This window comes from Camelus bactrianus, chromosome 4 (genome assembly GCF_048773025.1).
Source record: "Camelus bactrianus isolate YW-2024 breed Bactrian camel chromosome 4, ASM4877302v1, whole genome shotgun sequence".
Taxonomy (NCBI): domain Eukaryota; kingdom Metazoa; phylum Chordata; class Mammalia; order Artiodactyla; family Camelidae; genus Camelus; species Camelus bactrianus.
Genome location: NC_133542.1, coordinates 25,232,984 through 25,260,718, shown reverse-complemented (window position 1 = coordinate 25,260,718; position 27,735 = coordinate 25,232,984).

The following is a 27,735-nucleotide window of genomic DNA, read 5'->3' as shown; positions in this document are numbered from 1 at the left end:
CTTTTGCCTTGTTCATATGCTGTATCTTAAGTGATTTCCAAAAGAACATTTCAGACAGGTGATACTGCACTTTCACATGTTTACACTGTTATAATTATGAAACTCTTTCTAATTATGTTTTTGAGGTATGATTAACGTAGAATAAAAATCAAAGATCTGAAGTGTTCAGTTTGATGAGTTTTGACATTTTTCTATACTTGTTTAGTACCACATAAAATAATAAAAGTTCCTTCATTCCTTCTTTTAGTTTATTTTGCTTTGACCTTGCAACTACTTTCTAATTATTTTCACATTAAATTACTTTTGATTGTTCTTGGACTTCATATAAATACAGTATGAACTGTTTTATGTTGAGCTTCTTCTTACATTTAATAAAATATGTAAGTGATTCACTACTAAGTGACTTCATTGAAAATCAATTCAATATTTTTGTATAGATCTATTTTTGGACATTATGCTGTTTTCCTAGTTTATTTTTATATCTTTATGTGATACTGTACCATCTTAATGAAACTTTGTACTAAGAGTTGAACTGAAGTGCCTAAACCCTCTAGTTTCATTTTTGATTGTATAATTTCAAAGTTATTCTAGGTCCTTGGCACTTCTTTGTCAATTTCTTCAAAAAAGTCTTGTAAGGTTTTAGTTACAAGTGTATTGAATTCATAAAACAATATTGTAGGATAGATATCATAAAAACTTTGAACTCTCCAATCGTGAGTATAGTATATATCTTCATACAGTTAGGCTTCTCTAAATTTTTGTCAGCAATATTTTATGGATTTCAAGACAGAGCATAAAGTTTGAAAAACTAGTTGCCAAGTATTTGATTTTTGAAGCTATTTTTAGTGATACTTGTTTGATGTTATATTTCAGTTGCTTGTGACAAACATATATACCATGTATTTTGTTCTTTTGTGTCTTAATTTTGTGTGTGATATGTTTATCTTACATATCTTGATCCTGATTAATTTATTTGCTTTAGATTGCTGTTAATCCTTCAGGATTATCTATATATACAATCATGCCATTGCTGATTAATTACAGTTTTAGTTCTTCCTTTCTCATCTTGATTACTTTATTTATGTGTATTTGTCTTTTTTTTTTAACATTTTTATTGATTTATAATCATTTTACAATGTATCAAATTCCAGTGTAGAGCACAATTTTTCAGTTATACATGAACATACATATATTCATTGTCACATTTTTTTCTCTGTGAGCTACCATAAGATCGTGTATATATTTCCCTGTGCTATACAGTATAATCTTGTTTATCTATTCTACAATTTTGAAATCCCAGTCTATCCCTTTCCACCCTCCGTCCCCTTGGCAACACAAGTTTATATTCTATGTCTGAGTCTATTTCTGTTTTGTATTAGTGCTTTGTTTGTGCTTTTTTTTTAGATTCCACATATGAGCAATCTCATATGGTATTTTCTTTCTCTTTCTGGCTTACTTCACTTAGAATGACATTCTCCAGAAGCATCCATGTTGCTGCAAATGGCGTTATGTTGTCGGTTTTATGGCTGAGTAGTATTCCATTGTATAAATATACCACTTCTTCTTTATTCAGTCATCCGTTGATGGACATTTAGGCTGTCTCCATGTCTTGGCTATTGTAAATAATGCTGCTATGAACATTGGGGTGCAGGTGTCATCCTGAAGTAGGGTTCCTTCTGGATATATGCCCAGGAGCGGGATTCCTGGGTCATATGGTAAGTCTATTCCTAGTCTTTTGAGGAATCTCCACACTGTTTTCCACAGTGGCTGCACCAAACTGCATTCCCACCAGCAGTATAGGAGGGTTCCCCTTTCTCCACAGCCTCTCCAGCATTTGTAATTTGTGGATTTTTGAATGATGGCCATTCTGACTGGTGTGAGGTGATACCTCTGCATTTGTCTTTTTGAATGGCCTTGATACCACAGTACAACTTTGAACAGAAGTGATGATAAGGCTTCCTTTCCTTGGTCCCAATCTTCAAGGCAAAACACTCAGTCTCTCCCCTTGTTAGCTGTAGGTTTTACAAAAAGTCTCTTTATTAAGTTAAGAATGCTTTCTTCCATTTGTGTTTGCTAAAGGTTATTTATCATTTACTGTGAATGTGCGTGAATATTGCCATATGCTTCTTTTGTATCTGTTGAGATGATCATGTATTTTCTATTTTATTCTGTTGATATAGGAGTTACACAGATTTTTCCTGTGTTAAACCCACCTTGTATTTTTGCAATAAGCCCTAGTTCATCATAATGTATTTATTTTATATTGCTGGATTGGATTTGCTAATATTTTGTGAAGATTAGTTATGTATGCTTCATGAGGGATGCTGAGTTTAGTTTCTCTTCCTTGTAATGCTTTTGTTTTGGTTTGTGTTAGAGTTATTTCTAACATGAAACAAAAAAAGTTGGGAACATTTCCACTTTCTTTAATTTTTGTAATAGCCTGTATAAAGTTGTTGATTAATCCTTGAAAAGTTTAAAATTTAGTATAAAATTGTTCCACCTACTAATGCTTTACGCAAGACTTGATAAAAACAAATGCAAAATATCTTTACAAAGATACACTTTGAAAACAGATCAAAGCAATTCCAAAGAGTGCTTCTCAAAAGATGAAGTCCTGAACAAGAGTTATTGCAAGAAATACTGACCATATCAGGCACATATTTTAAAATAATCAGTGAATATTGCAATCAGCAGAATCAGAATATAAAGTAGGTGGGATTTTTTGGTAAAAAAAGAGAATTGAAGTTTTGATAAAAGAAGTTATAAAAAGATGTACCTTAAAATGATGACGAAGACATGAAAATGAACTAAATCTTTGCACAGGAACATATACAAGAACATTTATAGGAGCATTGTTTGTAATATTCTGAAACTAGAAACAACCTAAATGCCAATGGACAGGAGAAGAGATTAATTAAATTTTATGTGTGTTTATTAAAAAAAATGCAAAGTAAAAAATAAACTTGAACTTCATACAGCAACATGTTTAAATATAAATTAAATATAACATTGAACATTGCAAGTTGCATACTGTATGATGTTATTTTTATAAAAACAATAAATACCAAATAAACAAGAAGAACAATTAACAAAAATACTAGTTCTCACTGTGGCTAAGGGAGAAAGATATGATGGGTAAGGGCAAAATGGAGTTTTTAAAGTACAAGCAATATTTTATTAATCTGGTTGATGATTACATTAGTATTTATACATTTTGTATCATGTGCATTTACTTTGTATAGTCTTTTTAAATGTTATATTTCAAAAATTGGTGTAAGAGATTCTGTTAATGTGTCCAAGTTGTGAACAAGGCAATAATAAAGCTCAGATAAATTGTAAAAAATGTTCAAGTTTATAATGAGATTGAAACCCAAATTCCCTGAATCTTGGTATTTTTTAACAATTCATCTGTTTTATGTTAAAGGACTGGTCAGGCAGAGTTAAGCCTTAATGGTCATAAAGTACCAAGTAAAAGCCTTGGGGTATTATTTAGCTTTTCATTTATATGCATGTTGATCCTTTGATGATACTTGAAAGTGTTGGGTTTGGATTAATGACTCTTATTTTTTGTAACCCCCCCATATCCTACTTAGGGCTCTTTCTATGGAAATGGCTCAGTTCAATAATTTAGATTTCTGGACCAAGGATCCTTCCCAATGATTTTGTCCAAACGAGTGAAGCAAGGAACCAGAATCACACAGAGACTCTTGGATTTTTTTTTTTAATCCTACATACCACTTATATTTTGCCTTCTGATATATGAAAATAAAATTATTAAAAACCTCAATAGAGGGCTAATACTTTTTTTTTAAAAGCCACATATTAAATGTGTCTGCCAATTCAGTTCCTGTGGCAACATGGATGAAAACTCCAAGTTGAGCTAAATCGACTTCTGTCTACTGTGTTAACTTGGAAGCCTGCAGTTGATAAAGGCTTAGTGGTACTTGCCTCAAATATTAGAGCAAGACAGATGCGAGAAAGGATACATTTTCATTTCTCTCATATGACAGGGTACTTTTATTCTGCAGCTACCGGTTACCTTGTTTTCTGTGATTAATGACATTATAGCCCTACTGTCCCAGTGAATGGATATCTGTTTATTTTATCATCTCAACAACCCCTACCCCCGACAGCAAAAAAATACACTTATAACCTGTGATCCTACTCTAGGAACTTTCTTTTGCAGCAAATAGGCAGATAGTTTTTCATATGTTTACTTGATACTTAAATATAAATATAGGGGGAGAGAAATTGATATCTTAAGTACTGGCCTAACTTCCATGAAACTGACTATACTGTATATCTAATTCCCCCACCACTCTTGCTAACCCTCTACTCATCCTGGTGTCTTCAAACTTACCTATGTCTCCTTTATCATGTTTCTAAGACTCAGAGTGCTTTTTTCCCTGGTAAAATGTAATTTTTCAGATACATTGTCTCATTCTTAAGGTTATGTAGAATAATGTCATTTATCATTTATGTAGAGTTTTGTTATGTGAAAGTAGGACATAAAGTGAATTTTCATTTATCAAGCATTGGTGGTCCTAAGGTATGTAAAAATGTTTTACACTGTGCTATGGATTTCAAAGTATTTTTGCATATACGATTTCATTTTATACACTCAAGAGTTTTGAAGAAATGTTCTCTGCACTATAGCAAGGAAGAGCTAGAAAGGTAGTTATTGACAATATTTGACTTTCTTAGTTTAAAAATTTAATAGCATACAAGTAGTGTATATGCTTTTTTCTATTTTTTCAAGGTATGTGTTCTTTTTACATATTGCAAGCTCAAGTCCAGATATACGTAAAGGAAATTTCATTGAATGGGAACTGTGAATTTTATACAGTGTTAACTCTATTTTGTTGAGTGTCACATACCTATTAAAATTAAGTAATTAATTGATCAAAATAGCGTGGGAGGGTATAGCTTAGTGGTAGAGTATATGCTGAGCATGCATGAGGTCCTGGATTCAATCCCCAGTACATCCATTAAAAAAAATAATGAAAAAAATACCAATTTTAAAGAGAAAAAAAAACTGATCAAAATAAGTGTTTATTTTTATTGATAGCCACTGTTTTTGCACATTATTATTTATTTTTATTCAAATGGTATGATCTTGCTTTCAATATAACATGGTAATTAGAAATGTGATTGCTGAGCAAATATGCTCTATAATCCTTTAAAATAGGCTTAGCTTAATTTAATCTAATCTAAACCTAGAAATGTACAACTGTATTTTAGTTATGTAATTATAGTTTAGTGCTACTTGACTCTCTTTAGGGAACTAAAGTTCTGCAATATCTTTTTTTCACACTTCTGCAGGTGATCACAGTACCGTTTAACCAGTTATTTCCACTTTCCTGTTGAACAAAAACCATTTTTTAGAACAATTGACTTCACAATTAGTCAAGTAATTCCAAGTTGTGTGGCACTAGGCTGACATCTACAAATAACTTTGGGCAGTGTAAATCTAAGCTAAAGAATCTCTTTGAAGAAAATTTAGTTCTTCTAAAGTGGAAATGCTTTGAAGAAAATAAAAAAATTTAGACCCAGGTTGTTGATGACAAACCAAAGATAGAAGTATGCACAGTTATCCCTTAAACAACAGGGGTTTAAACTGCATGGTTCCACTTTTACATGAATTTTTTCAATAATAAATGTTAAAGTACTTCATGGTCCACGTAGGTTGAATACATGGTTGGGTTAAATTTGTGTCTGTGGAACCGCAGACATGAGGTCCAAAGGCAAGTTACACATGATTGCACTGGAGGGTCAGTGCCCAGAACCCCTGCACTGTTCAAGGGTCAACTGTATGTGGTAGTACAGCTGTTCATGTTTGACCTTGAGAATGGAAAAACACACAGGAGAAAGAAAGGGAGCCTGAGAATAAAACTTGTAAGATTTCTTTAAGGTCAGAATGTTAGGAAAGAAAGTAGGTATCCCAGGAGACAAAGTTACTACAGTGATACAAGGAAGACAACGTAGATGATAATATAGAGAACATTTACCCTGTGTTAGTCCCTGTCCAGGGACTTTTCATACATTTTATTATGTAATCATGACAAAATCTCCATTTGAGAAAGATTATTTTTATTTCCAATTTATGGGTATTTTAGAAGAGAATACATGAATTTAAAGTTACTAAGCTTAAATATTTTGTATGAAGTGTAGCTGGGTAGGGGCTCTAGAAATACCTCTAACTCACTGTATTGAACTGCTTTGACAGTATGACGTGAAACTATACGGGGTGGAGTTTAATAGATGAAGTGAGGCATGTTAAATAATGTAGAATTATCAGGAAAAAATAATGACAGTTCATTGGCCACTTTCACAAGCAAATTTATTAGACTGATAGGCAACACGATATAATTATTGGGATTAAGTATACAACAGATGATGGAGAAAGACAGTTACACTGTAAAGACCTTTCAGTGAAGTTTGAGAGTTAAGACAAAATGGTTTTTCAACAATGTCGTTTTTGAAAAAATGTTTAAGATGTGAAATATATTAAATACAGAAGGAGGAATTGAAGATGGTACAGCTAAATATAGTTTTAAAATCCCATAGGAAGCAATATAAAATTTAATGATAGGGGCCATTCTTTTTTGAGATAAAAACATACAATTTGGTAAAGGATACATGTTGAAATGACATTTTAGGAGGATGATAGTTTGAATTCCAAATGTCTCAATTCTGTGGTCATTTATAAGATGATCTTTTTCCAATTTCACTTACAAGCAGTGGTTCACAGAGTCATGAAAGAGTACAAGCGACAATGCCTTGAATTAATATTTGCTTTCACAAGTGTTTATAAACATTAATATAAACAAATTAGATGTTACTTATTTTATCAACTCTATAATAAATCTGTAATAAGCATTTATGTAAAAATTTGAATGATTCCAATATTTAACTATCAATGGATGTTTCTCATTTACGTTGATAGTTTTAAGGAATACTGAATCTCAGGAATACAGATTTTACTAGAACTTGAGTTAAAAAACAACATTTTTAGATTAAAGACATGTATCTATCAGTGTGCTTTCATAGCTCTTTGATTTCCCGTAGAACACACTCTATAGTTAATATGTCTTACTGCACATTTCTCTTTAGATTATTTCACAGATTATTTTAAGACAGTGTATAATGTATTTTTTATTATTTAAGAAGTTTTGTCACATCTTATGTGCATCTTCATTCATTGAAAGTTATCGATCCTAAGGCTATTTTGGCTTACAAACCTCATTAAATGTAACTTTTTTCTCTATTTTATAGCTTTATATTGAATTTCTACCATTTAAAAAAAAGATGTTAAAATGAAAATACATTTAATGTGCTGATTCAGAAAAGATATGTATCTGTTTACAAAATTCAAAGCATAAACTTAAATACAAAGAATAATTTAAAACACTAAAAATAATACCACCCAGATATAACACCATGTTCACATCCTCTAGCCCATCAGCATCACTCCTGAGAGACATTTACCATCGTTAAGTCGGAAAACCTGCTGCTAACGTTCAAGGAGGGACTCCCACAAAATGGTCAGGTGTAAAGTGGCTGTCCTGCAAATCAGTGCCTGAAATTTAGAAACCCTATCCCAGTGACCTCGACCCTGAAGCTCAGATTTGGAAGTACTGACTAGATTTTCCATATATGTAGTGTTCATTTATAAGGCATCCATCGCTAAATTAGCAGCCACATAAGCTTGTGCTTGCCGTCAGTTATTTTGAGAATGACTGGCTACCTCTTTGAAGCAACTCTCCTGACGTAGGCTAAGATCCCCAAAATGGCATGTGAAAGTTGAACCGTCAAAAGCATGCACTTACGAATGTCTAGTTTAGTAAAATATCACATCATATGCACTAAAACCGGTATCATGTTTTGTTTGTATTGATTACATATGCTATCCTATAAACCATCTTCTTTATTAAACAATTAGAGGCATTACCCTATGGCAATACATACAATATTCTATTAGATTTCATTGTCTTTAAGGATTGCGTGGCAATCCACTATATGTATGTAATTAAAGGTGTATTCTATTATTCCTTTATTTATCTTTCTTCTGTTTTAACTAACCCTGCAATAATATTTCCTTACAAATATGTTTTCATATGCTTGTCCAATTATCCCCTCAAGATGTATTTCTAGAAATAGAACATCTGTCAAGGAATATGCATATTTTAAACTTAGACACTCATTTTAAAGCTGCATGCCCCAAAAGCAGTTTCTTTTCACACTATCATGAAATTGCCCTTCTCCCACATTTTAGTCCATAAATAAATGATTCATTCTTTAAAATGTTCAGATTGTGATGTATTGAAAAAATATATCCGACTAGTTTTTTTTAAATTTTAATTTACATGATTATTAATGGGGGCTAATGACTCTTCATAAATTTGTCAGTTTTCATATTATCTCACTTTTCTTATAGCTCCATGGTAATTAATTTCCTTTTTGTTTGTGAGCCATTTATATTTTTCCTAAATAATTTTGTATACTAGACATATTATTTTTCTCTTATTCACATCAAATATTCTGAAAATAGTTATTCATTAATTTAAATATATTAAATTCTATTTATTGTAAGCATTTATACTATCTTCATTGTTTTGTCAGTCAATTTCTAAAGCAATATCACAATTTTTATCAAAACTTTACCATATATTTTTACATCTGCTTGGGTTTTTCTGCATTGCTCAAATTAAATGCATTCATTTAATTTATGTTTTAAGAAATATGTTTTTAAGAATGATTTTCCTATTGGAGAAAAATTAATTTTTTATTAATTTAAATCTTCTCTTCTATAGTTTAATATACTTTTAGATTTATCTTAACACCCCCACCCTTTTATTGTTAAACTTAACCTTAGGTTCTGTATGTTTTATGTTCCTAATATGATAAGTTGTTCCTGTTGCACTTATAACTATTACATAATAAAACTGCTGATCTTTCTTTATAAATTAATTTGTATTTATAAAACATAAAAGCTATCTTATGTTTTTTAAATTTTATTTTATCCTGTTAAATTTTTAGGACATGGAATCATACTGTATGAAAGTAATATAACTTATATATTTCCCATATTTTTAATATTTATGCCAATCATTTCATTATCTTTTCTAAATGCATAGTCTAACACTTGTGGAAGAGTGCTAAATAACAGTGATAATACATACTTTCTTATAATAGTCCCGATTTTAATGTAAATAACATTGTCTTCAGAAATATAGTTATATATATTTGTATGAAAACACCTTAATAATATATTCTCTATTTCCATTTTACAAACCTTTTAAATAAGTAATATATTGACTATAAAATGCTTTTTCAACATCTATGCATTTATCAAATATTTTCAGTACATGCAAGATACTGTGTTAGCAGTAAGACTACAATCATGACTCAAAACAGACAAGTCCTCTGCCCTTATAGAGCCTAAACTTAAATCAGAGGCAGATGTTTAACAGATAAGTCCAGAAATAAATTATAAAATTACAACTTTGTTAAGTGTCCCTAAATATAAACATGTTTTTATGCATGTGCAGGAGAACCTGACATGATATTAGGGTGGGGGTTAGAGTGGAGATTATTCAGGAAAGACTTCTCAAGGAAAGAAAGATTGCAGTTGCTCTCCAACTAAAAGATGTCCAGAAATTTACAACTTAAAGGTGGGAACGAATTATGATATTCTAGCAGATAGTCCAACAAGTACATAGCTTTCTACCCAGAAGAAAAAGGAAATATTATGAAATTTAAGAAAAAAAAAAAAAAAAAGCCTGTTTGGCTGGAGGGTGGGAAGCCAGGAGAAGCATGGTGCAAGATAAGGCTGTAAAAGTCAATAAAGTAAGATCACAAAGAAAAATGGCAGAGTGTGTGTGTGGAGCTAAAAGAAAAGAGGGAAAGTTGCTGAGTGGACCAATTTTCATTATATATTTGGAATGAAGTGAGTAAGGTTGTCTGAATTATGATGGTGCTAGTGGAGATGTAAATCTGTGCATATTAAAGAGCTAAAATAAATTAGGCTCAGTGAAGGACTGAAAGAAGAAGAAAATTTCAAAGAAGATTGTTAAGGTTGAGGATTGATAATAAGAAGGTTAATGGTCTCATTTCCTGAATAAAGAAACATTGAGAAAGGACCACATAGGGAAGGTTGTAATTTAAGTTTTAGATTTCTTTAGTCTGAATTTCTCTTGAGAAAAGGGAATACAATAGAATGAATGATGGTAGAACTGAACACTCACATACAAAAAAATGAATCCAGGCACATACCTTACACCCTTAACAAAAAATTACTCAAAATGGATCATAAACCTAAGTTTAAAATGAAAAACTATAAACTCACAGAAGCTACCAAGGAGAAGTTCTAAATGACCTTAAGTTTGGTGATGACTTTTTAGATACATACCAAAGGCACACTCCGTGAAATAAATAATTGATAAGCTCTACTTCATTAAAGTTAAAAATTTCTGCTCTGCAGAAGACAATGTTAAGAGAAGGAGAAGTGGTTCCACAGATTAGGAGAAAATTATTTCAAAAGACAAATCTGATAAAGGACTGTTATCCAAAATATACAAAATATCTTAAAACTCAAGAAGCAAATGAACAACCTAATTTAAAAATGGGCAAAGAGATCAATAGACATCATCTCACAAAGATTATGTACAGATGAGAAATAAGCATATAAAAAAGATAAATATTATATAACACTAGGGAATTTCAAATTGAAACAATTGTATAACACCACTAATGCACCTATTAAAATGGTGAAAATCCAAAACACTGACAGCACCAAATGCTGGTGAGTTTATGGAGCAATGGGAACTCTTATTCATTGCAAATACGAATAAAAAATGATTCAGCCACTTTGGAAGATTGTTTGACAGTTACTCACAAAACTAAATAAATGCTTAGCATACCATCCAGCAATCTCTCTTTGTAGTATTCACCTGAAGGAGTTGAAAACTTACATCATAAAAAACTACACACAGATGTTTATGGCAGCTTTATTCATAATTTTCAAAACTGGGAAGCAACCAAGATGTCTTTTGGTGAGTAAAAGGATATATAAACAGTAGGGCTTTCAAATGGTGGAATTTAGTCAGTGCTATAAAAAATTGAGTTATCAAGCTGCGCAAAGACCTGGAGGAATCTTAAATTGCATTACTAAGCGAAAGAAGTCAATCTCAAAAGGACACACATTGTATAATTCCAACTATATGGTATCCTGGAAGAGACAAAACTGGTGAAAAATAATCGTTGCCAGTTGTGAGCAGAGGAAGAAATTAATAGGTTGAGCAGAGATTTTTAGGACAGTGAAATTACTTTGTATACTATAAGGGTGGATGCATGTCATTATACATTTGTCACAATCCATAGAATGCACATCAAGAGTGAACCCAAATGTAAAAAACAGACTTTGATGGATAATGATGTGGCAATGTGGCAATGTGTGCTCGTTAATTGTTAACAAATGTACCACTCTGGTGTGGGATGTTGTTAGTGAAGGATGTTGACTGCGTACCTGGGGGTATGAGGTATATGGAAATGCTTTGTATTTTTCACTCACTTATTTCCTGTGAACCTAATGTGATCTACAAAATACAGTCTATTTAAAAAGTAAAGTATTGTTAAAAAATAATTTACAATATGCAAATACTTACATGTGTTTACTACAACCAATGGCACATGCATTCAATGGTAATTAATGGTAAAGAATTACTAGCAGTAATGCTAAGTGAAACACAATGATTATACCAAATAAGCAAATGGTTAATGTTTTCCATATAATTTCTCATATTTTATGTTTATACTTTTAAAAAAATGGAAGATTAAATGACTCTGATATATTTTATTTTGGAAATTCTACATAATGACTGTTCCTCTCACCTTTTTCAAATAAAATAAGTCAAAACTGAGAGTTGCCTAATAGCCAAATAAATTAGATATTGATCTCTACGGAAAGTTCCTTTCTGTCTTTACCCTAGAGACAACAGTGTTCCCACAGTGATGACCAAGTTTTTCTTTCAAGAAAGTAATCTCAAAATATTTGATTGCTTGACATTGTAAATATGCCACTTAGAATCAGATGACTTTGTAGATCACCTTTCTCTGAATAAATGAATATTGTCTAAATTGCAAGTTTACCGAACTGAAGAGATACAAATGAAATTAAATTATTCTAGATATGTTTTCACTATTTAACTTTTCCTCTCTGAAAATCAAGAAGAGTATATAGAATGGTAAAATTTTTTAAATATTACCAAGTTTCTGCTGCTAAATTATTAAGTATTTAGAGGTTTTATTTTCAGGATTAGAATAGTTTTTATTTTAATGTTTTGTATTTAACAAGTGCAAACTTCACAGAGTTGGAAAATGTTTCATATTAGCATTTGTTATAATGCTTTCTGAAATGTATGTATGTTTTTCACCCTTCTAATCAAAGTGGTAAGGCAGTAAAAATAGATAATTGGAGAAGGGTCAAAAGACTCCTTAACCTTTTAATATCTGCTGGCCTTACTGTCTATGTGCTTGTTCAGAGTGTATGATGGTATTTTAATATACCAGCTTCCTAAAAATTATCAGCCGAGGCAAGAGTGTTTCATAAAAATGTGTGCATTTCAGAAAGGCATCCCAGAGAAGCATAAAAGACATAAAATTATATCAAAGGATAAAACTATATCAAGACATACATTAGTTTAACTACAAATATAGGCCTTAGAGTTTAATTGCAAAGCAGAGACCATGTGCTTGCTTAGCTATCCAAGCTTATCTTGGAAGATGCACAGTTAGGTCTGGGGCAGACTTCTTTGGTTTGGGACCTGTGTTGTTTTGTTTTGTTTTGTTTTGTTTTGTTTTAACTTGTTTATTGCACATTTATTTGGTGACCATCCTAGGAATGAAAATAGAATCCCATGTTTTTTATGACTTGTATATATTGAATGTCTCTTCATTCTTGTCCATATAATAACCTGATATCTGTTTACACATAAAGAATTGTCTTATTTGTCTCAATTCACTATACACTATTATTTTCAGTCTGTTTGAAAGCCCTGGTTAGCTACTTACTGCATTTCTAGTTCTTTATAGGATTTTCTCTTTTCCCATTCCAAGCTCTGTTTCTATCTTAACATGAGTTTTTACCTGTCAGTGTATTTATCTATAAGTTTCACATGCTTATTTTCATACATGTTTATAAATAAGATATATAATTGATTTACATGTGTTCATTTTCAATTTCATTATTATGCTAATATAATGCTGATCTATCATTTTGTTTCTAACTTCCTTACATGCAATATGTTTTAAGGACTCATCCATGGTTCTGTAAGTAAATTTTGTTGATTTTTTCCTTACTTGTGTACAGTATTCCTTCTTAAGTATCTAACACATTTTACTTATCATTTTCCCTAGAATGTCTACCAGGTTGGCTTCCAGTTTTGGTGATAAGTGTTCTTTATGTTTCTTTGTGCTCCCATGTCAGAGTTTCTCTCAAGTACAAATACCCAGAAGTAGGATTTTAGGGTTCTAAGAAATGCACATACTTAGTTTCACTAAGTACTGCCAAGTACTCTCTGAAATGACTATACCAGTTATATTCACATCAACTCTGACAGCATGATAATATTAGCAATTATTTATAATCGCTTTGCAGTTTTTCATTGTTTTTATTATTTCAGTGGAAAAACATTAATTTTGATATCAATGCTCTGGAAATTTTTAATGTGAATGTGGACCTGGATAAGATTTTAAGTTTCCTCATTCACTGTCTGCAGACCAGACTTTGATTTTTTGCTGAACTCAGTCTGTAATAGGTAATTTCAAACTCTTGTTAATTTTTCTGATTTTCAAGTTTATGAATTACGCTTCTCCATTTATTTATTTATATTTAATTTGTTTATTTATTTTATGAAGTATAGTTGATGTACAATATTACATGTTTCAACTGTACAACAGAATGATTTATAATTTTTAAAGGTAATACTCTGTTTATAGTTATAAAATATTAGCTATATTCCCTGTTTTGTACAATAAATCCTTATAGCTTATTTATTTTATACATACTAGTTTGCATCTCTTAATTCCTTACCCCTATCTTGCCCCTCACTTCTTTCCTCTTCCTATTGGTAACCACTAGTTTCTTCTCTATAACTGTGAATCTGTTTCTTTTCTATTATATTAACTACTTTGTTTTATTTTTTAGATTCTGCATGTGAGTGATATCATGCTGTATTTGTTTTTCTCTGTCTAGCTTATTTCACTTAGCATAATACCCTCCAGGTTCATCCATGCTGTTGGAAACATCAAAATTTTATAATTTTTATGACTGAGTAGTATTCCATTGTGTATATGTACCACATCTTCTTTATCAGTTCATCTCTTGATGAATACTTAGGTTGCTTCTATATTTTGGCAATTGGAAATTATACTGCTATAAACACTGGGATGCTTATATCTTTTTGAATTAGTGTTTCCATTTTTCTTTTCAGATATATACCTAGGAGTAGGATTGCTGGTTCATATGGTAGTTCTGTTTTTAGTTTTTTGAGAAACCTCCATATTGTTTTCCATAGTAGCTGCACCAGTTTACATAACCATCAACAGTGTAGAAGTGATTCTTTTCTCCACATCCTTGATGACATTTGTTATTTGTCTTCTTTTTGTTGATAGCCATTCTGACAGGTGTGGGGTAATATTGTGATTTTGATTTGCATTTCCCTGATGATCAGTGATGTCGAGCATCTTTTCACGTACCTGTTGGCTGTCTGAATTTCCTCTTTGGAAAAATGTTTATTCAGATCATCTTCGCTTTTAATTGTTTTTGTTTTTTTTTTAATGTTGAGCTGTGTGAGCTGTTTATATATCTTGGATATTAACAGTCCCCTTATCAGTCATATCAGTTGCAAATATTTTCTCCCATTCAGTAGGTTGTCCTTTTGTTTTGGCATTGGTTTCCTTTGCTGTGCAAAAGCTTTTAAGTTTAATTAGGGACTGGTGATTTATACTTCAAAACTATACAACATGAGCAATAAAATAAACTGAATAATCTTCCACAATCCATGTAAAATCTAGATAGATTTCCCCAGAATATTTCATAGTAGCTTCTCAAGAACAAATATATTTATTGAAATGTATGGGATAAAATGATCATACATATAATAGAGTGTAGGTCAGGTAAATGCTCTAAGGGGTTAGGCAATTATCTTGGAAACGAGTTTGATCTCAGAATTGACAAAGAGTCTGAAATACCTTCTTTCTGCTTGTAAAATGTCATACACTGGCCTAAATTCTAGAGTAGTTAAGGAAACAGGAACCCAGAGTCAGAAAAAAAAAAAAAAACCTGTTTTGAATCCTGGTTCCACCTTTACAAGTCATGGGAAAATAATTTAATTTGAGTCTTCTGGGATTGTTTTGTTGTTGTTGTTTCTAACTCTCATTTTCTTCCTTTACAAAATGAATATAACAATGCTATCTAAGGATCTTATAAGGGCATAATGAATATAGTAAATCCTGAACAAGGCATTCCTAGTACAGTGACTGGCAAGTAGTAAGTTCTTAGTAGAGATTTATTTGTCACATAATTCCTTAATTAAAATGTATTGGAAGAAGTCCTTTAGAAGCGATATATATAAAACAAAACAGGATCAGATGAGACTTGAGTGATCTTTAGGCAACAGAAACCAAAGTAAGATTTTCTGTCAGTAACCTGCTTTCTTGAGATTTCTAGTCTGAGACAGACTCTAGATTTATAAGGAATTTCAAACAGAGCTTCCCATGAGACCAGGTCTACCAGTCTTATACCACTTTGCGTCCATTCTATTAGATACAAAAATAAATAGAATTTTAAAAAGAATGTCAGCAGGTTATAAACATTTCAAATGTCCTAGCCAATTTAAATTCTAACTTTGTTTCATCATTTACAATAGAAAATTAACATGTTAAGTCATAGATATTGAAATTAAGTGTCAGTTACCTATATCAGTGACAAAAGGGTAAAAAGATTTTCTTGTTTTATTCTTTCCTCTGTTGAACTCTGCTGATTCACCTTTTATAGTATCTTATTGTTTTAAGATGGCATTTAGAATAGGTATTAACTTTTTTTGGAGAAACTTATGGTATAATAAAATGTAATACTGTAAATAAAGGTACAATTCTTAACATGTAAAACAAAAAAAGATAATGTGGTATTGGTGCAGAGATAGATGTGTAGATCAGTGGAACAGATTGAAAGACTGTAAACGAATCCTTGAATTTGTAGTCAGTTGATAGTTGACTTTTTTTGTTGTGATAAAATACATATAACAAAAATTTTTTCCTATTTTTAAAGCATACAATTCAGTGGCATGCAGTACATTCAGTGTTGTGCAATAAGCATCACTGTCTAGTTTCAAAACATTTCATGACACAAAAAAAGAAAAAATATATATATATTCCTCTAAATATTTTTCAGATACTGTTGTACAGTTTCTCCTAAAGTAGATATCCTTCATTTGTTTTTATAATGATTAAAGCCCTTTAACTGGCCCTTAACTGAAGTAGAAGCTCCTCTCACCTCTGAAGCTTCACTTTCTAAAGTGATACAGACCAGATCAGCAATTTGGTTGTTAAATTCCAAGGCATTAAGTCTTACTGTAAAGCAATCTTTAATCTTGTTACTTTAAGAAGTGTTCAATAATCTAACACTATTTTTCACCAAGAAATTACTCCTTGGATTTTCCCTATGAATTGCCCTTTAATTCAAAAGTTATGAGACTTTGGGGTTCAGTTCATTTCACACAGGTGCTGCATATCATGTTGAGAGATAAGTGAGTTATTAAAAGACTGAATCTTTTCATCTCTTTATTCATCAAAGCTTTTTTGGAAACGACATGGAATATTAAAGGGTTTTTTGAGGGAAAATCAGGACTGTCATGCAAATATAAAATGAGCACAGACAAAGTTTTTTATTTAACTCATTAATTAATGGGGGAACCAGCAAGATACTAAAAACCACTTCAAGTGAGAATCTGAAGAGCAGACACATATATAAGAAATCAAAAATATTGAAATGAATTTAATAGAAAATAGCTTCTTATGGGTGAAAGGATTTGCATCTCCATCTGACAAAATTCATTTGCATCACAGTAGACAGTTATTTTATTGGTGTAACCAGTAGTTTTCTACAATTTGAAGAGTTGTAAAGTAGCCCTGCGACAATAAGTGTAGAGCTCTATAGAATTGGATATAAGAAAGTGTTCACTAGGTAATACCTAGCATTCAGTTCCAAAGTCTTTGATAATTTCTCCTAAAATAATTTCAAAACAAGGGTAGTGTGGAAAAGCCAAAGGATACTACATTGATCACATTGAACTGTCACCATTATTCACATGATATGGAGAGATTAAAAAAGAGGAAGTACAGCTAACATTATGTTTCTACAACAGATAGGTCTTTGCTAATCTGTTTGAATCTAATATTGTATTTAATTCTCTTAAAACCATTTTGAGTTAGGTATTTTTGGTGGGTTGATTGTGCCACCCCCCACCCCCCCAAAAAAGGTAAAATCCACACAATTTTTTTTAAGTTATGTTGAAGTTCTTACTCCTTGTATCTGTAAATGTGATCTCATTTGGAAATAGGGTCTTAGCAAATGTAATTAAGATAAAAGTTGATACGAGGGCATATAGAGCAGGGTGGGCCCTTAATCTAACATAACTGGTGTCCTTAAGAGGAGAAGAGACAAAGTCAGACACATCATATGATGACAGAGGCAGGAGATACCGGTATAAACCAAGGAACTCAGGATTACCTGTAATGTATAAAACTAAGAACAGCATGAAATGAAATTGGGAGTTTGAGATTTGCAAATAGTAACTACTATATATGAAGTAGATAAATAACAAGTTTCTACTGTATAGCACAGGGAACTATATTCAATATCTTGTAAACTATAATGACAAAGAATATAAAAGGAATATATGTATGTATATATATATATATGACTGAAACATTATGCTGTACACCAGAAATTGATGCAACATTGTAAACTGACTGTATTTCAATGGGAAAAAAAAAAAGGCAGGGAACAGATTATTCTCTGGAGCTTTCTGAAAGATCGTGGCCCTGTGTACACCTTGATTTCAGACTTGTAGCCTCCAGAACTGTGAGAGAATAAATTTCTGTTGATTTATGCCACCCAGCTTGTGGTAATATAAGATGATGGTATAGAAAATATTGAAGGAATTTGACAAATATTGCACAGATTCCAAGTATCAGAGCAGAAATTTGCCCCACGTACTTTTGATCCAAATCTCACTTTTTGTTCACTACACCCTGACACAGTTTTAGTTGAGAAACGTATTGAGTGGTATCAGTTATTCTAATTTTTATTAGATATTAAAATTATCAGTTTCTTATTTATTAATAAATCATGATCATTAATAACAATTCCTCAAACTGATGCCATTTCTGATTTCTTGAATTTAAAAAAAAAAGATAATTGTACTGTATTTTAGCAAATATACCACTGATTTTTCTTTTCTTTCTTTGTATAATATAAGGAAAAACCTACTTTAAATGGGCAAGAAAAATGTTTTCAAATATAATTTGAAACAGAAAAAAAGATCAGGAAACCAGAAAAGCCTGGGAATTATGAGGGGTATATCTTTATTTACCTGTTGCTATTTTTATGATGTGATAATAATTCATCAGAGAAGCCAAAATTGTTGTGGATTACTATTAAGAAAATGAGACATAACTTTGGGTATCAAGTCTAAGTGATTTTTTGTGTTTTGGATATTTGTTATGGTGCCAAGTTTTCAATGTTAGTTTTGTGAGCTTTGGTGGTATAGTCCAGATAGGAAAATAATCCAAATATGAATTTTGGGTTTTGGTTTCTGATAAATACAGTTACAAAAAGGATGATTAATGGAACACAAATAAATTGAAAGCAAGCATAATTCCACTAAACATTTTTGTATATTTGATATATTTTAGCACATAAAATTTTGGTATATTTCTTCATATGGTTAGCATCACTATACACATACCCATGCACATACATTTTTGTGCTCTTATTTATTCATATACTATTATGCAATTTAAATTGTATAATTGGAATACCCAAATATTTGTTCTGAAAGCACATTATTTCCGTTTGGTGTCTATTGGTTTATTGGTAAAGTAAATTTTATTTTAGGTAAATATTTTGTAATAACCTGTGCTATGTATCTGTATCTTAGTATGCTTATTTATTATGTTATACAATTTTATAAATGTTTTTCTAAGAGTAATGAAAATGAAAGTTTCCTTGAAAATGAGCAATTACATTTATTTTATATTTTTTTAAGACTAAGAAGCAAAAATGCTAACTCTGTCTTAGTATCTTGGTCTTAGGTGGTTATCTCAGTAGATATGCTGCAGTAATGAAGCCACAGTTTTGTTATATATGCCAAAGCTATAATTAAAAAGTAATGCTTTTTTTCCCCTTTGAACTATTATTGATTGTGTTTTTACAGATGCTAATAACTAAGTCTGTATGAGTTGAATCTGTTTTCTTCACTAGTTTCTTACCTGTCACAAGACATTATTTTTGAATTTATCTATCCTCTATTACTGCCATACAAACACTAGAGGATGATAAGTTAATTTTTACAATGTCAGAAATATGTTCAAATATACACATTCCCCCTTGATCTTAAAGTACATTTTTTTATTCCTATCTATAAAACCAGGCAAGAAAATGTGGATGTTTCAGCACAATATAACATGCTATTATATAGTATTCTTATAGAAAGACAGTGAATTCAGAGAATTACAAAAATCTTTATTAATAGAACAATTGAATAGAATCACACCGGATTTACTCAGTAATACTACCATCTGTTGACTCATTCAGAAAAAAAATAAGGAGAGAACAAAATGTGCTTCTTTCCTCAACCCTGTCCATCCCCATTAAATTCGCTCTGAGTATCAAAGAAACAAGGACATACACATGTGTAGGAGCCCCCCCAAATTTTCAGAGTGCAAAATCAATCCCATAATCCCTGTGAGAATTTTCATATGTCCATTCATATATTTTACAATGGAACATCAGCCCTAATATTCAGTACATTCCTTCCTGTAGGAAAACCCAAATATTAGGTTTGGGTTGGGTTCAAAAGCTCTAGGTTAAATAAGCTCTGCATACCAGTTAAGCCCAAAGAGTCAGCAAATTTCACATAAAAGTTTGTATTTACAAATTCTCTTATAAATTAACTTTCACATTGCAAAAAGGATGAGAAGAGACATACGATAAGAAATATGGGGACAAGAGGGCTTTTTGTCATTTTTTTAAAAGAGAAAACAAAGTAGCATCGTGGTATGTTGAGGGAAATGATCCATTAGAAAAGAAATTAATGGTAATGCATGAGGAAGAAGATAGAATTGTTAAAGTAGAAGAGGGTGTATTTCTTCTCATGACCAGTAGAGAGGGGTTCGTTTTATACGTGGGGTTTTTGAAACTGTCAGAGAGTGATGGTAAAATAAGAAAAAGAGAGTGCATGTCTTTTACAGTATACTTTCTTATGTATATTGGGAATAAAACTGTATTTATGTAGTATATATGATCAGATTCACCAGATTGGAATACTAATCCTTTATCCTTTGAATTCAGAAATATCCTTTAATATTAAAATGCCATGATACTGTGCCCCCATTCTACATATCATAAAGAACGACTTTTTCTTATTCCCTGTGATCAAGCCAAGTGCTTTACTTTGCATCTAATAACTCTAACACTCCCCTAGGTCTCATCTGCTTGCTAAGTTTAATCATATAGTCAATTGTATTAGGGAGAGAGAATTAGGAAAAAATCCCCTTCTGTTCGGAGAAGTATGATCCCCTTTAGAATTTTTTTTTTTTTAACCACCGTCGTGTCATTTTTGGATCATAGGCAATTAAACCATCAGAGTGTGATCTTTAATTCTCTGCTTTTATCCTTAGCAGTAATAGTGTCTCTGGGCATTTGGGGGAGAAGACTCTAACCTGTAGTTTTATGTTTAAGTACTGTAGACCTGCACAAAGACATTTGGCCTATATGTTATGTAGCTACTCAGTATATATGTATATTGACAACTAGCTTACAACCCCCAATACACACACAGCTGTGTTCTACACGGAATACCTGCAATGCTGGACTATTAGGGTCCAGTTACTAGATGAGCCCAGAGCCAGCCCTCATCCATTATTGCTATGATTCAGTCTTCAGAAGCAAAACAATATAATCCATTCCTAAATACCAAGGCCCATTCAGAAATATCAAGACACTGCCCTTTCTTTATAGGGGATGTCCCTATCATGTTATATACAGTCTCCCTTCTTTATTAATTTTAAAATCTTAGATCTGTCAGCTTCTTTTTAGTCAAGAAGTACTGGCTAATTGATAACCCTCTTGTTTAAAACTACAACTCATCAATCCTCTGAAAGGGCTTGAAATCTTTCCTTTAACTTGTAATTATAGACCATGTTTCCAGACCTGCCTCCTCCCCTACAAAAAAAAAAAAGACAAAAAGCAAGATAAAACAAAACAGGATTCTAATATCATAATAGTAATCTAAGGTAGTTTTATTGTAATGGCTCAAATCTCCATTGACTTTTGTGACAATCTCTTCCCCTTTCCTGGAGTTCTTTCAAAAGTAAATCTACGAGGGTTTAGGCAACCCCACATCTACCCTAAAGCCATCCTTTCCATTGTTACATGTCATGAAATGTCTGCCTTGTCTCCATCTGGATCCCTGAATGTTGTCTGCTGTAAGGCTCAGATATCATCCCTAGGGCCATGGAAGCCTGAGCCATGGGTGCAGTCTCTTCTGAGAAGCCTGCATGAAGCTTGTGAAGGGTGACTTCCCAGCATGGTCGAGCTACTCCCAGAGTCTCTGTTGATTCCCTGCGAATACTCATCTGCTGCTTTTGCCTTGATTTTTCAAAGCCTCATAGGTTTTACTATGAAACAGAGGATTTCAATAGCTTGTTTTATTCCTGATGCTATACTTTGCTTATCTCACATAGGACAGAGTTATAAATTGGCTTTTAATAGTTTTTATTCTCACTGTCAATGCCAATTTCTCTCCTGTATCTCAAGTATATGTCTACAGGTCTGAGTCAGAGGACAATCTGAGAAAAAGTTTGTAAATTATAGTCAGAATAATCTTTCCTTCCACAAACTGAAGTATTGTCCTAAGCCATTATGTGTATATCTTAAAGTTTACTTTGGAATAAGTCTTTTCCAGACATTTCCACGTTCTGAAGAATAAAAGACACCTGATGGTAGTGTATAGTGAGCCCTGTAGACACAGTCCTGTATGTTTTATTCCTCTGACAAATTTAGCTCAGATTGCCAACCCGAGAGCAATGTTCCTCTATCATTATCATTAAGTGAATTTTGACTTGTAATCTCTGTGGAGTTGGAAAATGGGATAGATAACAGAAAAGTCCTTCATCCTCAAGGGATTGCAGAATTGGCTGAAACCTCCATTCATGTCAAAGTCCTGTAACTCTAAACTGCCTTTTAATTCCTACCAAACTTAAATACACAGAATTTCATTTCTTTCTCCATTTCCTACTTCATTTTATATGACTTCTATATGGGCTCCAAAGAGGTAGGACCTTTCTTTTTTTTCTTTTGTTGGGTGAGGGGAGGTAATTAGGTTCACTTGTTTATTTATTTTTAGAGGAAGTACCAGGGATTCAACCCAGGAACTTGTGTATGCTAAGCATGCGCTCTACCACTTGAGCTATACCCTCCCCTCCTTTTATATGACTTTTAAATGCAACACATTGCTCAAATAAGAAGCTCTGATTTTCGTTATTTCTATAAACTTAACAACCCAAGACAGACAAAACCGTCTTATGAGTACTTAGTTAACATATAATGCTTTTACTGAAGATTAGTGATAGAGATTCTATTTAACCCAGTAAAATACACTGTAAAAGTGTTTTTAAAAAAGCATTTTGGAACTTCCTATTCTTCAAAAATTCTATCAGTTTACCTCATTGAATTGATATTATCTTCTGGCTTATACACAACTTAACACTCTCACTCTCGCATTTTTTTTTCTGTGTTCATTAAACTTCACCTCCTTTCACCTGATAGCCTAAGGAAGTCCAATGTGTATACAACTGTTATGAAGACAAATGTATTTTTTTTTTTTTTGTGATTTAGCATCAGCAATCACCCAGACTCTTAATGCTTTATATTTTTCTAGAGTATCATCAAGTTATTTATTCAAGGAAAAATAGTTTCACCCCTCATTCAATTTCTAGTATAACTCTTTTGGAGATATTTACTTAGTTTAATGTTGCCTAGTATAGTCTAATAATGCATATCACAGCAATATAAAAAGAGAACCGTAAGTGTTAAAATGAAAGGACCATTCAAATAATTGATGCCCAGATATTAAGAAATCATACACACAAACATACACACGTGGTTTTCTAAGAGGGATTTTACTTTCCTAAATGTTCTAAAATATGAAAAGACACATTACATATGGTGTCTTTTTCCTCTGACCATTTAAATATTTCAGAGCGTTGGTTACAGAGTAACAGAGAATATTGAAAAGTAAGGTTAAGGGGAAATAGCTAATTTTTTTTGTTATTGTTGAACTATAGTCGATTTACAGTAGTATATTAGTTTCAGATGTATAGCATAGTAATACAGTATTTTTACAGATTATACTTTATTAAAAGTTATTACAAGATACTGGCTATGGTTCTCAGAGCTATACAATATATTCTTGTTGCTTACCTATTTTATACATAGTAGTTTGTACCTCTTAATCCCATACCCCTAATTTTCCCCTCCCCTTCCTGCTCCCTTTTGGTAACCACTAGTTTGTTTTTTATATCTGTGAATCTGTTTCTGTTTTATAAATACACTCATTTGTATTATATTTTAGATTCTGCACACAAGCAATATCATACAGTATTTGTCTTTCTCTGCCTGACTTATTTAACTAAGCATAATATACTGTAGGTTCTTCCACATTGAAGCAAATGGCAGAATTTCAGTATTTTTATGGCTGAATAATATTCTGTTATATAGACTTTTATTGAGAGCCTTTCTGACAGATGTGAGGTGATATCTCATTGTGGTTTTGATTTGCATTTCTCTGATAATTAGTGATGTTGAGCATCTTTTCATGTGCCTGTTTGCCATGTGTATGTCTTCTTTGGAAAAAATGCCTATTCAGATCTTCTGCCCATTTTTTAATCTGGTTGTTTGTTTGTTTGTTTAACTTTTTTTTATTGAGTTATAGTCATTTTACAATGTTGTGTGAAATTCTAGTGTAGAGCACAATTTTTCAGTTATACATGAACATGCATACATTCATTGTCACATTCCCTTTCGCTGTGAGCCACCACAAGATCCTGTATATATTTCCCTTTGCTACTCAGTACAATCTTGTTTATCTATTCTACATTTTGAAATCCCAGTCTGTCCCTTCCCACCTGCCGTGGTTGTTTGGTTTTTGTTTTGTTTTGTTTTATTTTGATGTTGAGTTGTTTGAACTGTTTATATATTTTGGATATTAACCCTTTGTCAGTCATATCATTTGCAAATATTTCTCCCATTCTGTAAGTTGTCTTTTCATTTTGTCAGTGGTTTCCTTTGCTATGCAAAAGCTTTTAAGTATGATTAGGTCCAATTTGTTTATTTTTGCTTTTTGAAATTTTGCTTTTGAAGACAAATGCAAACGTTATTTGGTAAAATTTATCTCAAAGAGTGTTCTGTCTATGTTCTCTTCTAGGAGTTTTATGATTTCAGAGCTTACATTTATTTAGGTCTTTAATCCATTTTGTGTTTATTTTTGTTTGTGGTGTGAGGTAATGTTCTAATCTCGTTCTTTTGCATGTAGCTGCCCAATTTTCCCATCACCACTTGTTGAAGAGACTGTCATTTCTCCACTGTATACTCTTACCTCCTTTGTCATAGACTAATGGACCAAAGATGTGAGGGTTTATTTCTGGGTGCTCTATCCTGTTCCACTGATCTGTGTGTCTGTTTTCATGCCAGAGCCATGCAGCTTTGATTACTGTAACTTTGTGGTATAGTCATGTCTGGGATGGTAGTACCTCCAGCTTTGTTTTTCTTTCTCAAGATTGCTTTGGCAATTCTGGGTCTTTTATGGCTCCATATGAATTTTAGGATTATTTGTTCTAGTTCTGTGAAAAATGTCATAGGTGTTTTGATAGGGATTGCATTAAATCTGTAGATTGCTTTGGGTATTATGGCCATTTTAACAATATAAATTTTCCCAAACCAAGAACATGGGATATCTTTCCATTCCTTTGTATCATATTTAATTTCTTTCATCAATGTTTTGTAAGTTTTAGAATAGGTCTTTCAACTTCTTGGTTAAGTTTACTCCTAGGTATTTTATTCTTTTAGATGTAGTTGTAAATGAGATTGTTTCATTAATATCTCTTTCTGATAGTTCATTATTAGTATATAGAAATGCAACAGATTTCCATAAGTTAACCTTGTATCTGCAACTGTGCTGAATTTATTAGTCCAAATAATTTTGGGGTGGAGACTTTAGGGATTTGTACATAAAGTATCATACATTCTGCAAATAGTGACATTTTACTTCTTCCCTTCCAATTAGCCTGCCATTTATTTCTTTTCCTTGTCTGATTGTTCCTACTAGGACTTCCAATACTGTGTTAAATAGAAGTGACAAGGCTGGGTAGCCTGTTTAGTTCCTGAATTTGGAGGAAAACCTTTCACCATATCATTGTTGAGTACGATGCCAGCTAAGAATTTGTCATAAATTGTCTTTATTGTATTGAGATATGTTCCCTTTCTACCAACTTTGATGAGAGTTTTATCATGAATGGATGTTGAATTTTGTCAAATACTTTTTCTGTGTCTTTTGAGATGACCATGTGATTTTTATCCTTCCTTTGTTAATGTGGTGCATCACACTGATTGATCTGCAGAAGTCGAACTATCCTGTAACACTGGAATAAATTCAAATTGATCATGGTGTATGGTCCTTTTTATATATTGTTTAACTTGGTTTTCTAGTACTTTGTTGAGGGTTTTTGCATCTATATTCATCAAGTTATTGACCTGTAATTTTCTTTTTATCCAATGTCTTTGTTTTGTTTTAGTATCAGGGTCATGGTGGCCTTGTGGAATGAACTTGGGAGTGTTCTGTCCTTTTCAATTTTTGGAATAGTTTGAGAAGGAAAGGTGTTGGTTCTGAATAAATTTGATAGCATTCTCCCATGAAACCAATTGGCCCTGGATTTTTGTTTTCTGGCAAGTTTTTTAGTAGTAGTAGTAGTAGAAGTAGTAGTAATAGTAGTAGAAACTCTATTTCACTACTAGTGATCAGTCTGTTCAAATCATCTGTTTCTTCTTGATTCAGTCTTGGCAGGTTGTACCTTTCCAGAAATTTGTCAACTTCTTCTAGATTGTCCAATTTGTTAGTATATAACTGTCCACTGTGTTTCCTTATGATTTTTTGTATGTTTGTCATATTGGTTGTTATCTCTTCTCTTTCATTTCTTATTTTGGTTTTTTAATGTCCTCTCTCTTTCCTTCTTAATGAGCCTCCATAAAGGTTTATCAGTTTAGTATTTTTTTCTTATAAAACGGTTCTTGGTTCTATTGATCTTCAATCCTTGCTATATATTTGCCTTTCCTAGTGGGGTTTTCCCTTTTCTGTAAATTCTTACTTATTTTCCATTTAGTGAAGACCCTTTTCAGCACTTCCTTTAGGGTAGATTTAGTATTGATGAATTCTTTTAGTTTTTGCTTGTGTAAGAAGTTCTTTATCTCTCCTTCTATTCTAAATGACAGTCTTGTTGGATGGAATATCCAAGATTGCAGATTGCTCCTTTTCAGCACTTTGGATATATCATGCCGTTCCCTTCTGGCCTGCAAAGTTTCTGAAGAGCAATCAACTGATAGCCTTATGGGGATTCCCTTATACATGACTTTTGTTTTTCTCTTGCTGCCTTTATGATTCTCTCTTCATCTTTAACTTATGCCATTTTAATTATGTTCTATCTTTTTGTGGGTCTTTTTGGATTCATCTTGTTAGGGGCCTTCCATCTGTACCTAGATATCTGTATCCTTCTTTAGGTTTGGGAAGTTTTCAGCCATGATTTCTTCAAATACATTTTCAACCCCCTTCTCTCTCTCCTCTTTTGGGAACCCCTATAATGTGAATGTGTAATAGGTAATGTTATTCAGAGTCCCTTAAATTGTTTTCATGTTTTTTTTTTTCTCTCTGCCATTCTGATTGTGTAATTTCCATTATTCTTTATCTGGTAAAGTGTTTATTTCTGTTTTATTATTTTTTCAGGGGTTTTCTGTTGCTCTTTCAATTAAAAGTAGTTCCTCTGTCTTTTCATTTTACTTAACTTTGTCTGCCCCTGTCAATTTAGGTGAAGCAGCTACCTAATGTGGTCTTGAAGGGGTGTTCTCATGTGGGAGTGTCACTAGGCAGACTGTGTGTGCCCAGTGCCTTTGGTAAGAGGGCTGGACTTGATGTAGAGGCCAATCATGTCTTTCCTCAGGGTATGCTAGTAGCTGTCACCTTGGTGGAAGGGGTTGCAGGTTGCTGAATATAAAAGGGCTAGAGCTGGCACTTGGTGTTAGGCTGGACTTCCTTTCTGCTCACTGGCCACCACTGCCCTGTCTGGGTGGTATCTGACCCCAAGTTGCTGAGACAGTAGCCCTGAGGGCCAGGCTTAAGCTGG